General features: G+C 40.0%; 1 protein-coding gene across 2 annotated transcripts in view; it reads right to left on the bottom strand.

The window, feature by feature from the left end:
• Positions 1-6,091, bottom strand: part of LOC101166258 (uncharacterized) — a 134,941-nt gene extending 128,850 nt beyond the window's left edge. For both annotated transcript variants that reach the window (XM_011488421.4, XM_078937917.1), the window contains exon 1: positions 5,635-6,091. The gene's annotated coding sequence lies outside the window, so the exon portion shown is untranslated. The remainder of the gene's footprint in view (positions 1-5,634) is intronic.
• Positions 6,092-16,918: the final 10,827 nt, after the last annotated feature.

Below are 16,918 nucleotides of genomic sequence, written 5' to 3'. Positions count from 1 at the left end.
AGACACAGCACAAAACGGAAGACTTGCCCTAACCCTGTCTCCTCGATCGATTTCCACACGCACACGCTCTCATGACACTCCTGTTTATTCACCTGCTCCTCTTCCCACACTCTTCCAATCACATTCATCGAGCTGACTGGAGCACCAATGTAAACACGGAATCATTTAACGCTAACTGAGGATAGCAACACAGAACAGATTAATGCAGCTTAACGTTGATGGAAACGTGGGAACATTTGTGTCAATAAATCTGTATAACTCCTGTTTTTTTCTGGAATTATTACCTTTATTTTTCTTTAAGGCTCTTCTTCAGTTTCTTCACTACAACTCTTTTCTCCCCAAAGAAACTTCCCAAATACGATTTATTGTTTGGTTTTCATTAGTTTTTAAGTCTTGAGCTACCAACTTAAAGTAAAGTGACGCGTCAAGACAGACAGATGTGGCGAAGAGAAGCTGGTAGTTTTTCAAAATAAAACTTCCTTTAGTATCAGAAAAAAAACAAGTCTGAAATAATTGGAGTCAGCATATGTATTTTTTTTTCTGTCTATGGACACTGTCCTACAGTATGACCCTCTAATGCAGGGGTCTCAAACTCAATTTACCTGGGGGCCACTGAAGGCAGGGTCTAGCTGAGGAAGGGCCGCAACTTCAACGCACACACGCAACTAGTGAGTGTCTGAGAGCCAATAAATTTGTATGGAACATGTGCTGTACTAATAACTATACTTTATTATTAACTGTTGTCTGTACAAAATGTACTTATAAAACTCTCATTCAAATAAAATACGTAAATAAAAAAATCAATAAGTAAACAAATCAGTAACATATTTCTGTTCATTTAGTCTTCTATATCTGCTGTTTTCTCATTTAAATGTCCTTATTAACACAGTTCAGTTAACACTGTTGAATTATAACTATTAAACACAAAAGAAGACTAAAATTTTACAGTTCTGTAACCTCCATCAATGGGTTCTTCTGAACACGGCTTCTCTTTTCTTCTTGCTGCTGGACACTTGGTTGCTTCCTCAGCTGAGACCCTCAGTGTGGATGAAGATGATAGTCTGTAAATCTGGATTGAACTTGGATTTATTGAAATTTAAGGTTGAGAAGTCAGAGGATGTGCTCCCAATTTTGAATCTGTGTTTAATTTTGTTTTTATGTATACTTTTTAAAACACAAATTAGTAAAGGTGTCATGGTTTGGGTTTCTTTTGTCTTGGTTTTTGATTTATTTCTGTCATGTTTGGTTCTGTTTCCTGTTTTATTTTGAAAGGTGTTCTGTTTGGTCATGTTCCTGAGTTTTACTTCCTTGTCCCTCTCTGTCCTGATCATGTTCACCTGTGTCTTGTCTGCCCTGTCTGTATTTAAGTCTCGTCTCTCCCTTCCTCTTGTGCTGGTCCATTAACGTCTCTATCGTCTTCATGTCATAGCGTCATTTATTTCTTGGATGTTTCCATGTTTCATGCCACGCCACAGTCTAGTTTTGTTTTTGTTATCCTGCTCGGCAGCGCCTTTTGTTTTGCAATAAACCCTCTTGCCTCGGAACCGTTTGCCTCCCGCCTCTGCGTCTGGGTCCTACCTGCTCTCAAGCCCCCCTCACCCTGACAAAAGGAGGAAAAAAAATCAGAAACCATTTTTGGATTTTATTTATGACTTTTTGCACATTTAAACCCTGGTCACAAGTTACTGTAGAGCAGCCGGTGAGCCAGTCCTATATTTTTTTTAAAAACCGTATGGAAATTCATGTTGGTGACACCAAATAAGTGCAGCCAAGATGCACAATCGGCGTGTTTGAGATCACGCAGGTGGACGAAACGCTGCGCTGATCACCTGCCATGGTGTGTGACGTATGTTTTTGCTCCAACAAGACCGGTCAATCATCACAAAAATATCACCAGAAAGGGGCGGAAACTTAGTACTGCACTGCCTGCAAACCGCCAATGACTACAAAACAATGCATTATGGGAAATGTGTCCCGACGGTTCTTGTAGTTGAGTGATCAATTAAAATAATTTAAAATCCCTATTGATTAAAAAGGGCTACATACATTACAAAACATTAAAATAAATAAAGATATAATAACACAGATCATACTAAGGGAGGGGCACATTAAAACTAAATTGAATGTTAAGGACAAGTCCAACTTCTTATTCTCCTTCAGTCTCGCTGCAGCTTCGCCTTAACACCCCCCCCCCCCCCCGGCGCGGCGCTGGTTCTTCTCACGTCTATCGTTGCATTTTCTTTACGTATTTCCAGTGTTTCTAAGACCACATCGTGTTGTCGCTCGCACGTGTTTAATGCCAAAGCCCCGTTAGTTGTCACGCATGTAGGTGTGGGACATTTATTCTCCGTAGCAACCCATCCCCTGCGGGAGCGGGATGAGTCGGCGACCCGCGCCTAACTGTTAGCAGGAATTAGCAGAAGAGATCACATCACTCCTGTGTTACTTTCGCTCCATTGGCTCCCAGTTGATTCCAGAATCAAGTTCAAGATCCTCCTGTTAACCTATAAGGCCTTACATGGAATGGCCCCGTCCTATATTAAGGACCTCATAGTCCCTTACCATCCGATAAGAACACTTCGCTCGCAAAATGCAGGACTGCTTCTGCTTCCTAGAATTAGTAAAAGTACGGTTGGAGGTAGAGCGTTTAGTCACAAAGCCCCTGTTTTATGGAATAAGCTCCCAGCTCATGTAAGAGAGGCCGACTCAGTTTCTACATTCAAAGTTAGACTGAAAACATTCCTCTTTGGACAGGCTTATTGTCAGACTAGTTAGTATTCAGAGATTATTTAACTTAATGTTAATTTGTTTAAATTAAACTTAATAACTATTTCTTTTAAAAGGCTGCTAGAAGTTGAAGCTGGGGTAACTATGGTGCACTGGGGCTCTGTCCTCTTTTCTTTTCTACTTCTACGCTTCCTCTCCTCTATTCTTGATCATTATTCATCATTTAGTTCTCCATGCCTCTGTTTGGTGCAGTGCGATTCATGTATTGTCCCTCTTTTCCTCTCCCCTCCTGGGGAGTGGGAGTGCTTCCAGACTCCAGTTGGCTCATCCGTGCTCCAGTTGCTGACCGTCTACCTCGCCTTTGCTCCCGCTCCTACACCTGGCTGTGGATCCTGCCTCTGGCTCATCTCTGGCTCGTCTCTGCTCTGTACCTGACCGAGTACCTCGTCTCTGCTCCTGCTCCTACACCTGGCTGTGGTTCCTGTCTCCGGCTCGACTCGCGCCCCTGACTGTCCCCACAACCACGGCTAGATGACGCTAGTCTGCTGGACTTTATATATGTAGTTGTAGATTTAGATAAGTTAATTCTTCTCTAAGAGTCTGGTAAATCGCCTGTCCGTCCTGGGGGGGGATCCCTCCTTCATGTGGGCACCCCTGAGGTTTCTTCGTTTTTTCCGGAATCCGTTTTTTTTTCCGGAGTTTTTCCTTACCGCGAAGGGGGGTCTAAGGGCAGGGATGCCAGTATAGCATAGTCAGTTTGTTAGTTCAATTTAGTATTTTCCTATTGAACTCTTTGTATTCATGATCCTTTTGAGTACATGTTTACTTCGAAGCCCATCGAGACGACTGTTGTTGTGATTTTGGGCTATACAAATAAAATTGAATTGAATTGAACTAACTGGCGTAACCATAACCTCAGCCCTCCTCCGGGTCTGTGCTCTGATACCGTTTTTAACATATTTTTGATAACTCTAATTTTTCTAACAACATTTTTCTGTAGTTCAAGTTACTCAACTTATAAACTGACCAAGCAGATGCCTTAATTTAAGTATGTGGTCTCATCTGCAACGTTCAAATTGTTTGACAGATTCTCCTGAATCCGCTTTCAAGTGGCAGAAGTAAGGACTTTCGACAAGCTCACTCCTGATTGGAGAGAGTGGTTGCCACATTGACTCAGATCAACTGCTGCTTACTGACGACGTCTGGTGCCAACACAGCGGTGTCTGTATCGCAGAAAAATGGCAACTGAATTGACTTCATATTGTTGGAAATGGAAGTAAACCATGGGTGACATCACACTTGGTCCAGTTCTCATTTACAGTCAATGGGGTGAGACAAATTGTAGTTTTTGTTAACATGCAAGTTGCCATCTATTATGTGTTAGAATCCTGCACTTCGGTTTGGATTTTAGGGATATTTCAGTTCTTGTCATGTGTGTTTTCATGTTTTCTCTATCAGTCACAGCACTGTAGGTTGTCAATCATCCACGCCGTCTTGATTTGTGTTAATGATTCTTAAGTCACTTACATGGTATATTGTTCTTCATTGTCATGTCATCTCTTTTGTCGCATTTTTGTTCCTCCTTGGGTTTTGTCATGTTTAACTTCTTTTATTAAAGGTTTAAATTTCCTGCCACCTGGACTCATGCATTCTGGGTCCTCATCCACAAGTTCCTGATAATGAGTCTGCAGCAAAGCTTTACAATGCCTGAAAACCATCACTATATGGATTTGGTGTGTTTCAGATGGCTCTCTTGTATTAGATGGGCTCAGATCAAGTTGATGTGACACCCAACCAAAAATATCCAACCAATCAGAGACTAACATTCTGCTGATGTGAATGAAAAAGTACCAGGTACAGGGTACCGACTCTTATGGAAACACACAAATCAGGTGGAGCCATGCCAAGACGGCATCTGTGGAAAAGTAGCCATGACAACTGCATCACAAGCAGACTCTTTTAACCTAATTATGATGGCCTTTTTACTCATTGCAAGCAGTTTCATCCAAACTGCTGAGATATTTCACAATTTTAGTCTAAAGGCAAGGAAAATTGAAACAAATGTCTTGATTAATAACAAACAAAATCACCATTGCTTCCTGTTTTGCCTGCTTTTAAGATCTAGTCTAGAGGAAGAGTGAAAGCTCTGGGCAATAGGTTCAACTTTCTTCATCTCAGTTCCTTGGAGACACGTGGCTGCAGCTCCTCCTTGACCCTCAACTGTCACAGAGGTAAGAAATAACGGGCATGTGGGACTCTCCATCTGCAGTGTGACAAACACCAGCAGGCTGTTTCCATAAGGGCAACACTCATAGAGAGCAGCAGTGCCATCTACTCCAGGGAAAGAAAGAAAGAAAACAACGCCGGCAGTGCAGACGGATTTTCACGGAATCCGACAAATGCAAAGAAAAAACACTTTCGGCTTCTCTCTGCAGATCACGAAGCTGTCTGTTTTTCTAAATGCAGTCATGTAACAGTCTTTAACCAGTTCTGCTCCTCTGTTCTGCAAGAACTGCAGGGGAGAGAGGAGGCATCAGTGTCTGCAGATCATTTATGGCTAGTAAACAATCATCTGATCCTGCCAAATGCATCTCCACATCTTTGATTCATGCACAGGAGTCACTCTTCCCTCAACAGTGAGTTAAAGTACCCCAAAATATAAAACATTCAGTGGAGGGTGCACAGGATGACTTTTAGATAAATACATTTTCCTGATCAGATCATTTATTTATACCAATTAATGCAGCAGAAAAGTGAATCCATGGTTCTGGAAATGTGCAGAAGGGTTGCATAATAAAGTCATTAAGCCTTCCTGCAGCCTGTTGTGCCACCACTTCTGAAAAATGTGCATAATGTGCGTTCAGGTGCAGACAAAGTTATCTAAAATCTCCTCACGTACACTCTCACCTCAGATGAAAGCATCCAACTTTTTTCCTGACGGGAACAAAACTTGAGTGAAGCTCTGCAGCCGTGACCCGGACGCGTCAATGACACCGGCGGCCGCTCTGCATCCTACAGGTTCGACCCGGTGCGTCAGTGACGCAGCAGCTTCTTCAAGTTGCGCTCTGTCTTTGCGACAGCGCAGACTGCTCAGACGGCAGCTTGGGAAGATGCGGAAACAGCCGTGAAGTCAGCGCATCCCGAGCGGCTGCGGCGCCCTGTAGCTCCCCGGATGATGAGACGTGGCTGCGGCGTGGTCTGCTGCAGACAGCGCGCTGACGCTGCGGTCCACATCCACTCCCCCCCGGCAGGTGAGGGAGGGGCGGTCTGTTTCCTGTCAGAATGAGGCTGCGATGTGGTCCTCGCCGGCTTTTTACAGTCTGACATCCCTCTGATCGTGCCTCTCCTGCGCCCGCCTCTCCTCTCCGTCCTCCTGACTGCAGGGTTGGGCATGCTCAGTTCCCCCGTCGCCTGTTTTTAGAGCATCATTAACACAAAGATGAGAAGAATCCAACCCCTTAGGGAGGTGTCAAAACCCCCATTGACGAGTAGAAGTCTTAAATCTCACCGTTACCACCACTCCAGTCTACAGACATGGGCGGGTTTAGATGTTTTAGGGAGCAAGGGCAGTTAAGCCCCCCCCCCCCCCCCTTCTGTCTACATTTAATTTTTAAAAAATGTTTTAGGTTATACTTTTTTAATCCAGTAGTGGCATTATGGTTTCCTTTTTTTCTGCTCGAAACGAAGCCACCATAAAACTAAAAATACATAAATATGACTCAGACAGCAGAAACCGAGACAGATATTTGTGTCATGGTTTGAGTTTGTTGTCTTGTTTTTCGTCCTTGTTCTGTCTTGTTTGTTTCTGTTTCCTGTTTTATTTTGAAAGGTTTCCTGTCTTGTCTTGTTTCTTGAGTTTTACTTCCTTTGGTCCCCATCTGCCCTTATCGTGTTCACCTGTGTCTTGTCTGCCCTGTCTGTATCTAAGTCGTGTCTCTGCTTTCCTCCTGTGCTGGTCCATTAACTCTGTCTTGGTGTTCATGTCTTGCTGTCAAGTTCCTTGTTCCTCGCCACGCCACAGTGATTTTTCGTTTGGTTTTTGTCATCCTGCTCTGCAGCGCTTTTTGTTTGTTTTTTTTGTGTATTAAAACCCACTGGTCCCTGATCCTCGTGCCTCCGCCTCTGCATCTGGGTCCTACCGGCTCCCGAGCCACCCCCCACCGTGACAGAATGGACCAGCCATTTTTTCAGGACCCAGCAGAGCGGGACATGAAGCTCCTAGAGGCCTACTGCCAGGAAGCCGAGCGTACGAGGTCTTACTGGGTTTTTGACAAGGCCCTTGCCTCGTATGCCTGGAGTGGGAGCCAGTGAGGGCCAAACAACACCTCACTGAACAGAGATGTTCTGCTCGAGCGTGTGGCTCGACTCTGTCGATCTTTCAAAGCAGAAGCATCACTGGTGCCCCATCGAACGCTCGCTTTAGATTGCGTTTGATCACATGACTGAAGCTTCATTTCCTCAGTTTTAAATTCAGAGCGGGGTTATCGATATGTCTGTTCTTATAGAGAGGCATCACTCATCCTGTGTTTGTGGCGTCAGGAGAGTAGTGATGAGTCAGTCGGGGATATTTTTTTTCCTTCTCTAAGCCGCACGCTCGTTTTACTCATAGCAGCTGCACACGAAGCGAGCACGAGGAAGAGAGAGAGAGACACACAGAAAGTAAAGAAAATATGTGACACCAGGAAAAGAAGCAAAACCTCGAACCATTTCACTTTTAAGAATCTAACTGCCTCCACAAACATGCTTCACCTGAATACTGAGAGGATCTTAAAACCAGAGCAGATCATTGCATTACTGACTGAAGCTGAGACACTTTTACTGTGTTTCGTTAAAATCTCTTTTTTTCTTGTTTTGCCAATTTTAATTTATATTTTGTGTTGTGGTTGCAGTGTTTTGTGTTGATTAAAAATTGAAACAGTCGTAATTCTTGTTTTTTGTATTTTATAAATTATTTTTTAGATTTTATCAGGTGTGAAAAAAATATAAACACATTCAGATCAACATGTATTAATACAAACACGTTTTTTAACATTAACAATTCATATTGTGCATAATTTTACATTAGTGTTGATAATAAATTAATGAAAGCAACAAAAGCATCTGCAGAAGTGATTGGAGGCTGAAAGAGTCGGTTCTTTTTTAGTGAGAGAAGAGACCTTTCTCTCTAAGAAGAGCCAAAATTCCCATCGTCACTATACGAGTGGAGAAGTCTTTGCTTGCATTGTTGCCGTGGACACAGTCTTTTGGCAGAACATTTCATTTACTGACATTTGCAATCAGACATTGATTTACAAACCTAACATTTATACATACATTCAGCACAGATACAGTATATAGGCCTACATACTGTATTAATGTAGCAGTAGCATAAGGATTTGACTGTTCTATTTGTTTTATGAAATCCAGTATTTTAAATATCCAATTTATTTTTAAACATGTCTTGTAAACCAAACAAAGACTTTTTGCCTTACAATAATTTATACATGAAATGTCCCAATGTGACAACTAAATTATAACTTATGAAAGAAACAAATTTGGGAAATCTTAAAAGTCTTATTGCTACACGTAACACACATAATGGCTCTTTTTATTCACATGCTGGTCTTTTTTTTGTTCCATTCTGATGCAATATGGCAGTCTGGCTAATAGATGTCACTGGTTTCAGTGAGTCAAATGCTTCCCAACCCTGAACCATTCTAATACAGTCTGATTTATTTTGGTTCAGAAAAGCTTTGGTTTCTCCATCACTGGTGTCTGAGGCTGTAATCAGCACAATCGGCTGAGCAGATTGCAGATGCGCTGAGCCAGTCCAGCCTGGAGGAAGCAGGTTGATGCTGATACTCACACTTCCAGAGTGAAGTCACCTTTATAAACCCTCTGCAGGTGGTGCTCGTGCACACAGGGGTTTCAAGGGGGGAACCAATTTACTCAGTGACACTCCACCTACAACACAATCTTAGAGACATTTACTATGTGGCTTTCTTTTATACAGTGGAATAGTAAAATTCCCCAAGCATTTTATTAATTCAAATTTCTGCAGTGTTTTATATTTCTTTATATTTTATGGCTGTGGGTTTCCAAATATTCTCTAAATTGATGCAAAGTATGTTCACAAAGTGTGTTCAAAGCAGAAAATTAGGATAACACAGTTGTGAGGCTAAAATTAGAAACAAATAGATGCTCTTTTAAGAAATACAAGTTTGGATTTGTGTTTTGGTCCACAGTTTTACCCTCCATTTACTTTGTTATCCTAAAGAAGTTAAGTTCCACTCCGACCATCTTCTGATCTATTGAAAAAAACGTTCCCAGTGGTCTTTTAATTATGATTATGCTGTTTTTAACCAAAATTTTAAAAAAAATGTGCTGCTTTCTAGGACAGTAGTTTATTAGGAATTCTTGTCTTACTGTTAACGTGGAGTAACCTCCCCCCCCCCCCCCCCCCCCCCCCGTCCTGTTGTTGAGAGCTCTGAGCGCAGAGCTTGAGTAACAAAATGATCTTTTTTCAACGGCATGTTTGTCTCCAGATTGGCCCTGGATTCCCACCAATTTGAATACTGAAATACTTTGAAATGCAATTTTGAGCTTAATTTTCTTACTCCACCATCAGAGAAATGCTACAATTACATGTTAAAAACACAATTTTCATCGGAATGAGTCTTTAAAAGTTGTTAGAAAATCATGAGTTAAATTTTTCTGCACATAAAAATATGTGAAGGGCTTTAAAGTTTGTTCTTTTTTAAAGATTGATGTAAGCTGCAGATCTAAAATGTTGTTAAAAACATTTTTTTGCTCTATGAAACATTTAGATGAAAGCCTTTAACCCTTGTGCTATCCTAGGCACTTTAACATTGGGAGTTGGGTCATCTAGACCCACTAGACAGTGCGCTGAACCTTTTTTCCTCAATGATTTGTGATCTTCACTGGTGTCCATGGATTACATAAAATCTTTCCACGTTTATCCACCTTCTTCATGGTAGGGAGAACACGTCAATGCAAGGGTGGGGTCATCTAAGATAGCACAAAGGTTAAAAAATATCCACAAATGGACTAATTGACCTTTTTAAGTCATTTAAAAAAAGAAGAATTAAAGGAAAACATATACTTCAGATTTATTAACAAGATGCAAATATGATGAAACCACAGATTGATTCAGAGCAAAAAGAGACTGAAGATCTCAAACCCATTCAAATCAAATGAGGTAACAAAACAGAAGAAAAAACAATTAACTTAATAAAAAAAGGAGAATTTCTAAAATGGAAATCGATCATACAAAATTTCTAGGGAGATTAAAGAACTTGACTCCACAAGCTGTTGAAGCTTTTGAGGAGGAGCTTTGTAACTTTGCCACGGCGTTTGCATCCAGGCATGTCACAGAGATTAAATCCAGACCTGAAGAAAATGTGTGAGCTTGAAACAAAAACGGATCTGAAGCAGCATTTATGTTTCTGTCTCCTCACCTCCTCTGCTCACTGAGCAAGTGGGAGGGCCTGAGAAGTGAGAAGAGGACACAAGATGACACAAACAGAGATGGAATAAAAATGACAATTAATAAATACATCAAAAAAGATAAAAAAATATCAAATGATACATAAAATTTACAAAAAAGAGGTTCATGTAGCTCCATGGAGAAAGTGGGCGTGTGTGTTAGCCTGGGGGCGGTGCTGGCAGTGCAGACTCTACCTGGAAGGGGCTGGTCTCACCCGCTCGTTTTTGTGGGTGGGGGGGGGGGGGGGGGGGGGGGGCTGGTGTTCAGAGCGCAAGTTTTCAGAGGAACACTCAGAAATGCATGAACAGATCAAAATACCACTGTGGGGTTTCTTTTCGTGAGCATTAAAATACACTTAAAAGCTCAAAAAGGTGATTGAGTTGAGTGGACCTTTAAAACTACTGTACATCAGAGTTAGTATAACAGACCCCTTCTTTATAATAAACATGAGGCATCATGAACCTTAAAAGCTCACTTGAATGCATTTAGTTTTGTACATTCCATGACTTACTGTATATATTTGGTATTGACTAAAATAATGTTATTTTTACATCCCCAGATAGAAAAGGAGGACGTGTTTTAAGGGACTGTGCCACCCTGCTCAGCCGCTATCTGGTGTCAGACAGGACAGCAGACGGTCACACAGCTTTTTCCTTCAGGCCATCGCCATATTAAATAATGATTTTAGACACTCATTCAATATGTGCAGTTTTGTTGATGGCATGTTTTGTCTTTAGGGGAGTGGTTATGTTTAGGCCAATGGGGGAAATGTAGCATCTTATCCTTAGTTTTTAATATTTCTTCATGGATATTTACTCAAACATTTTTTTTAAATAAAGGGCTTTTGAGTTTTGAATTTATACTTTGGAAATATTTTTTTTTACTCTGATTACGTTTTTCTGAATTGAAAGATTATCATGTTGAGATGCTCTTAAGCTCCATAAACTGGATATATGAATTATTTAAATTGCATTATTATCTGGAAAAAACTCATCCGTTAGACAATCAGATTTTCAGTGAGTCTTTGCAATACATTCAAATAATTAAATATTGAAGCATTGTTTTAAAAAAAATGAAAAGCTTTTCCTCCCACCGTCCAAAAACATGCTTCATAGGTTCATTGGCAACTCTAAATTGTCCATAGGTGTGAGTGTGAGAGTGAATTTTGGACATTCTACCCTGCGACAGACTAGCGACCTGTCCAGGGAGTCCCCTGCCTTCGCCCACAAGTGGCTGGGATAGGCTCCGGCAGCCCCGTGACCCCGAAAGGGACTAAATGGAATAGAAAATGAATGAATATTATACAAATATTATAATAAAATAATAATCCAAACCTAAAGAAATCCTAAAAACCTAAAAGAAATGTTTTGTTCTTTGGCGCCCTCTACTGCTTCAAAGTAAGACTGCAGGCTGACTGAAGGCAAACCAGAATCAACTGTTGTTGAAAATGCTTCCCAACCCAAAACTGTTGTCTTTGCTTGTGTTTTTGCTCTAGTCTGTTTGAAAAATGTTATTTACTGGCTGATTTACTCCACCGAATTAATAAAAAGTTCAGTGGTGTTAAAAGAAAAACGCATTGAGGCTTAATCCAGCACATGGCCACATCTGTTATCCTGTTTTCTATCTGTTCGTAGATCATCTCAACACTGAAATCTAAAATGCTGAATTTATTGTGAGGGGGACGTTGTGTCAGACTTTATAAATGATTAAATGTTTTACTCACAAAAGCTGGTCTTTTTTCTCAACCACAGCCTGTCCAGGGTGCACCCTGCCTTCACCCCAGCTGGAAAAGGTTCTGTGACCCAGAAAGGGATTGGAGCGGGTTCAGAAAATGTATAGATGGATAATTTTCCAACTGTAATAATAAATTTGTTCTAATAAATCTTTCTCATTCACTTGTACCTCAAACATGACTGTCGGGTAATCTGGTTGATGTCCATGTGCAGACAGAGCTGCATAACATTTAGTGCAGGTAACTTTATCTTATTTCCCTTTCTGCTCTTCTCTTCATGGGTCGCCACAGCGAATCGGCTTGCTCCATCTAACTCTGTCTTCTTCTGCGTCCTCTCCGCTAGCACCAGGTACATTGCAGCTTTTCCTCAAATATGTGTGTGAATGTGTAAAAAAGGTGTGTAAACTGCTTTGATCATTAAAGAAGGTGAACAGTTGCTATATAAGTACATGCCTTTTAATGCTATAACCATTAAAACTTTATTGATCATTGTCCTTAATGAGTTGATCAATTTCACTCAACTTATTACTTTAATTTTCCCATTTTTGATAAAGTGGTGATCAATACCAATCATTTGAATTTTTTTTTTTTTTTACATTTCAGCACGCTTTTTATTTATGAAACTTCACTATTATTGTCTAAATACACCAGCAATCACACTGCAGACACACAAGTATTGATGCACAGTGTATATAACTCAGGTTTAATATATTAAATGTAAAAAAACAACAACATATGAACTTGGTGAGAAAAGAACAGTCAGGAAACCTTCATTTTCATCAATAAACGTCAAGTCACTTTAATTAACCCTTGTGTTATCTTAGATGACCCCACCCTTACTTTGACGTGTTCTCCCTACCATGACAAAGGTGAAAAAAGGTGGAAAGATTTCATGGAATCCATGGACACCAATGAAGATCACAAATCATTGAAGAAAAAAGGTTCAACGCACTGTCTAGTGGTTCTAGATGACCCAACTCCCAACATTAAAGTGCCTAGGATAGCACAAAGGTTAAAAAGGCCAAAAACTGTGATGGTGATTGAGCTGGACTTTTTTTTGTCCAAATAGAAACATTATAACCCAATCACCTAAACTGGCCAGAAGTATCTGAGAAGTGGAGAACAGTACAGCGGTGGGATGGATCTGCTTTGGTTCTGCTTCTGTACCCATGATCAACACCAGGGGTGCCCTCACTTTTCTGGCACGCTACTAATGAGATGAGCTCCATCTACATCTCTCTTCTGTCTCCATCTGGTCATCGAAATATAAAGTTATAAGTTCACTGTCCCGATGAGGATTGTGAAGCGCAGCACGTCCATCTTTCTCTTGTTGTTTTGACCCGCCCTCATAGTTCATTTCATTTCTAAAAGTGACATTAGAATAATTTTGTTCGTGTAATTACAAACTGCATTTTCATTTTGAGGGAGCATTTAAAATAGCAAAAAATAAAAACCTACAAAATGAAAGACAAAGAAATGCCTTTGTAGAAAAATACAAACGTTAAAAAAATTGAAAAAGTACTCTCCAGTTGAAAGGGCTTGTATTGACTGTAGCTGTAACAAGGTAGAAGGATATATAGAAGAACAAAAATAAGCCTACAACCTACTGCAAAACATAAAATACACATTATACAAACACCTTATAATATTAACATCACAGTATGATCATGTTAAATAGCTTCATCGTAGTAACAGCCTGCCAATTCTAACTTGAAAATGACCAAATGCAACATTTTGTTTTGCTCATGTTTACTGTTAGTCACGTGATTTTTGTTGGGATAACAGGTTCTGCTGTTGTGATTTGGAGACAGACTTTCCTATTTACAAACTTTGATCAGCTACATTAGAACATTAAAACACTGATTCAGCCAGTTACAGAAGTGTAATTATGCCTAAGTTATTATTAGAATTTAAATGTTTCAACATAAACGTTCAAATTATCTATTTGTACAAATGATTTTTAAAAAACAGATGTTTGACGTCGTTCCTTCTATAGTCCGGCAGGGGGCGGTGTAGGAGCAACAAGAAACAATGTTTTTTTTCACTAAAAGGAGCAGACTTGTTAAAGTTTCTAGAAGCTGCTGGATTTCCAGAAACTGTGGGAGTTCTTGTCAGAATATTCTGATGAAGAGTACAGAGTAGATCAAAAGTCTGGGTCTGGATGTTTCCTCAGGCTGTGCTACAGCGTCTACTCTCAGGTGTGATCCCACTGCTGAGCGGCACGCGGGCTTTGACCTGCTCCGTTTCCGGCCTGGGCCGGTTCACCCGTCCTTAGACGACCTGGTCTCCCCGGGCTCCCCCAGAAAGACCATATCGGTACCGAACTCAGTGCGGACACCCGATCAGCACAGTCCACTGCAGCTCAGAGCTCCTGAGCTCCAACCATCCTCCAGCCTCAGCCTCCATGAGCGCGGATTACAGGCGCGCGCCACCACACCCGGCGGGAAACACAGATCAGCTGTTGGACTAAGATGCTGCAGTCACTCATGAGAGCGGCTTCTAGAATAAAAGCCCGCAGTTTTTCCACTTTTCTCATAAGCACTAATCTTTATTTTATGTTGGCAATTTTATTTTGAAAGAAGTCTGAGTCATTATTTTTTTTAATCATTTCTTAAAATGACATTGTTCATAATTGATTACGTTTTCAAGTAATATCTTGTTTTGTAAAACAAAATATGTTGCTCAGGGGGCCAAAAATTCAAAACACGCTTAAGGTCGCAGGCCAAACGAAAATTAAAATTCTATTGAACAAACTAAAACTAAACTTTTAAAAGTTAACTTTTAACATAAATATGAATAAAAAAGAGAGAAAATATGATTCAGGAATAAATCATCTCTATAAAAAATCTCTATAAAAATACATCCTGTCAAAATGATACAAGTTAGAAATAATAGAAACTTTAAAAGAAAAAAAAAACATTGATGTTTCTTTACTCCTGTGTCATTTTGTGAAAAAAGTTAACTTAAAATTGAAATATATGGAATATTTAGCGTAGAGAATACTTTATCAGTCACCATCTGGAGAAATTAAGATGTCCGGCTAGCACACATACCACACTCAGAAAGGAAACATAAAACTAAATTATACCAAACTAACACTACTAAAACAAGACAAATACAATGAATGCGTAATGCATAAACATATTAGTTAAAAGTTAACTTAAAATACAACAATAAAACAAATAGTATTTTTACGGTAATGGTATCATGGAAGACCACGGCTGGACTATTCAGCAAAGCTTGATGCTTTTGTTTCCCGTGTCTTAAATTTGGGGAGAACAATGACAGGGATTTGGTTTTCACAAAACAAGGATTTAAGAGGCACTCACAAAGCAATGCATCAAGTCACTGCCACAAAAAATGCAAAAGCCTGGTCTGAAATATCCCAAAGAGAGGCCACAGGGGAAACCATCAGTAATCTATTAAGGCCCACTCAAGTTGAGAAAAAAAATATATAAAAGAAATTGGAGTAGTAGTTCAGTTCATCACAGCAAATGAACCTCCACTGTGTGGCAGTGTGGAAAGTTCAAATGATGATGATTTCTCTGGTTCTTAAAAATGATTGATACACACTGACAAAGGACCCCAAGTTTAATGAAATAAAAAGAAACATAAAACAAAATGCAAAATACACCTCTCACAATATCCAAATTAATGACATTGAAACATTGGCCAAAATGGTATTAAATTAAATCAAGGATGATTATGACAAAGCAGATTCTGCGGTTTTGCAGTTTTCAAAAGTGATGGAGAATCTGTCAGTCATTAGATTTGTCTGTAAAGGTATTCCAGAGAAACACCTGATTGGTTTTCTTGACCTCAGTCACTTAAATGCGGAATCTATTACCACGCAAATTCTTGAGCATCTTTCTGCTTCAGGTTATAGTGCAGCTGAAATTGTCAGTCAGTCTGCGATGGAGCTTCTGCCATGATTGGGGTCAGGGGTTGTGTTCAGGCCTTATTGCAAAAGAAGGTAGGGAAGGATATACCTTAAACCCTCTGCTAGACCACCAGCTGCATTTGGCATCGGTCCATGCAAAGTAAGCAGAGCCGTGTGCAAAAACCTTTCCTGATCTATCAGGATCCCTGCACTCTTTTTGATTATGTGTCACAGAACTATGATGTTCCCTCCCTAAAACGACTGTTGGAGATCAGGTAGACAAGCCATCATGATGTGACCAAGTGCCTTATGGAGAATCAGGATGACTGACAAACTTTCCAACGAGATTCTTGTCAAAAAAATGATGTTGGAAAAAGATTTCAAAAAGACTGATGCTGACGGCGATGTAGAGTTTATAGACCTCGCCACTGTTTGCAAATATCTACTGGGGTATAAGAATGACTTTCCTCAGCTCCATCATATGTATATGACCTCCATTGTTATTGGTTATCCTCTGCACCATGTAAAACCTCTTTCTCTACTTTGTCTCGAGTTCTTACTTGTTATTTGTTAGAACTTCTGCAAAAAAAAATTCAGACGACTGATGCTGTAATGACGGATATAAGCCATGCTGTGTGTTCAGAACTAAATAAACTAAAGTGACAAAAAAACATATAAAAGAAATTAAGACAAAAGAACACAAAAGAATTAATAGCTAAACCCATAGATAAACTTTAAAATAAGTAAATCAAAAAGTGACAAAAATTACATAAACAAATGAAAAGGACAAAAAAACTAAACCAAAGATAAACTTGATAATAAATATAGTAAAGTGACACAAAGTATGTAATAAATAAATAAATGAAGAAGATATTAAAAAAAGACAGAACAGAGAGGATAAAACAGACAGACAGACAGGATTAAAATAAATAAATAAAATAGCTAAAACTCACTCGCTCACTCACTCACACCCGAGCCTCTCAGTATAGCCCATCCCCCCATCCCATTCCGTCTGCACCCCCAACAGGGGCTGGCTAGATCTGGCCATGGGTGCAACCAACATACGGAAGTCTGCTGCTCACACAGTAAATGT

Source organism: Oryzias latipes, chromosome 19 (assembly GCF_053564925.1).
Source record: "Oryzias latipes strain Hd-rR chromosome 19, Olatipes_Hd-rR_3.1".
Classification (NCBI taxonomy): Eukaryota; Metazoa; Chordata; class Actinopteri; order Beloniformes; family Adrianichthyidae; genus Oryzias; species Oryzias latipes.
This window is presented reverse-complemented; position numbering and strand designations above follow the sequence as displayed.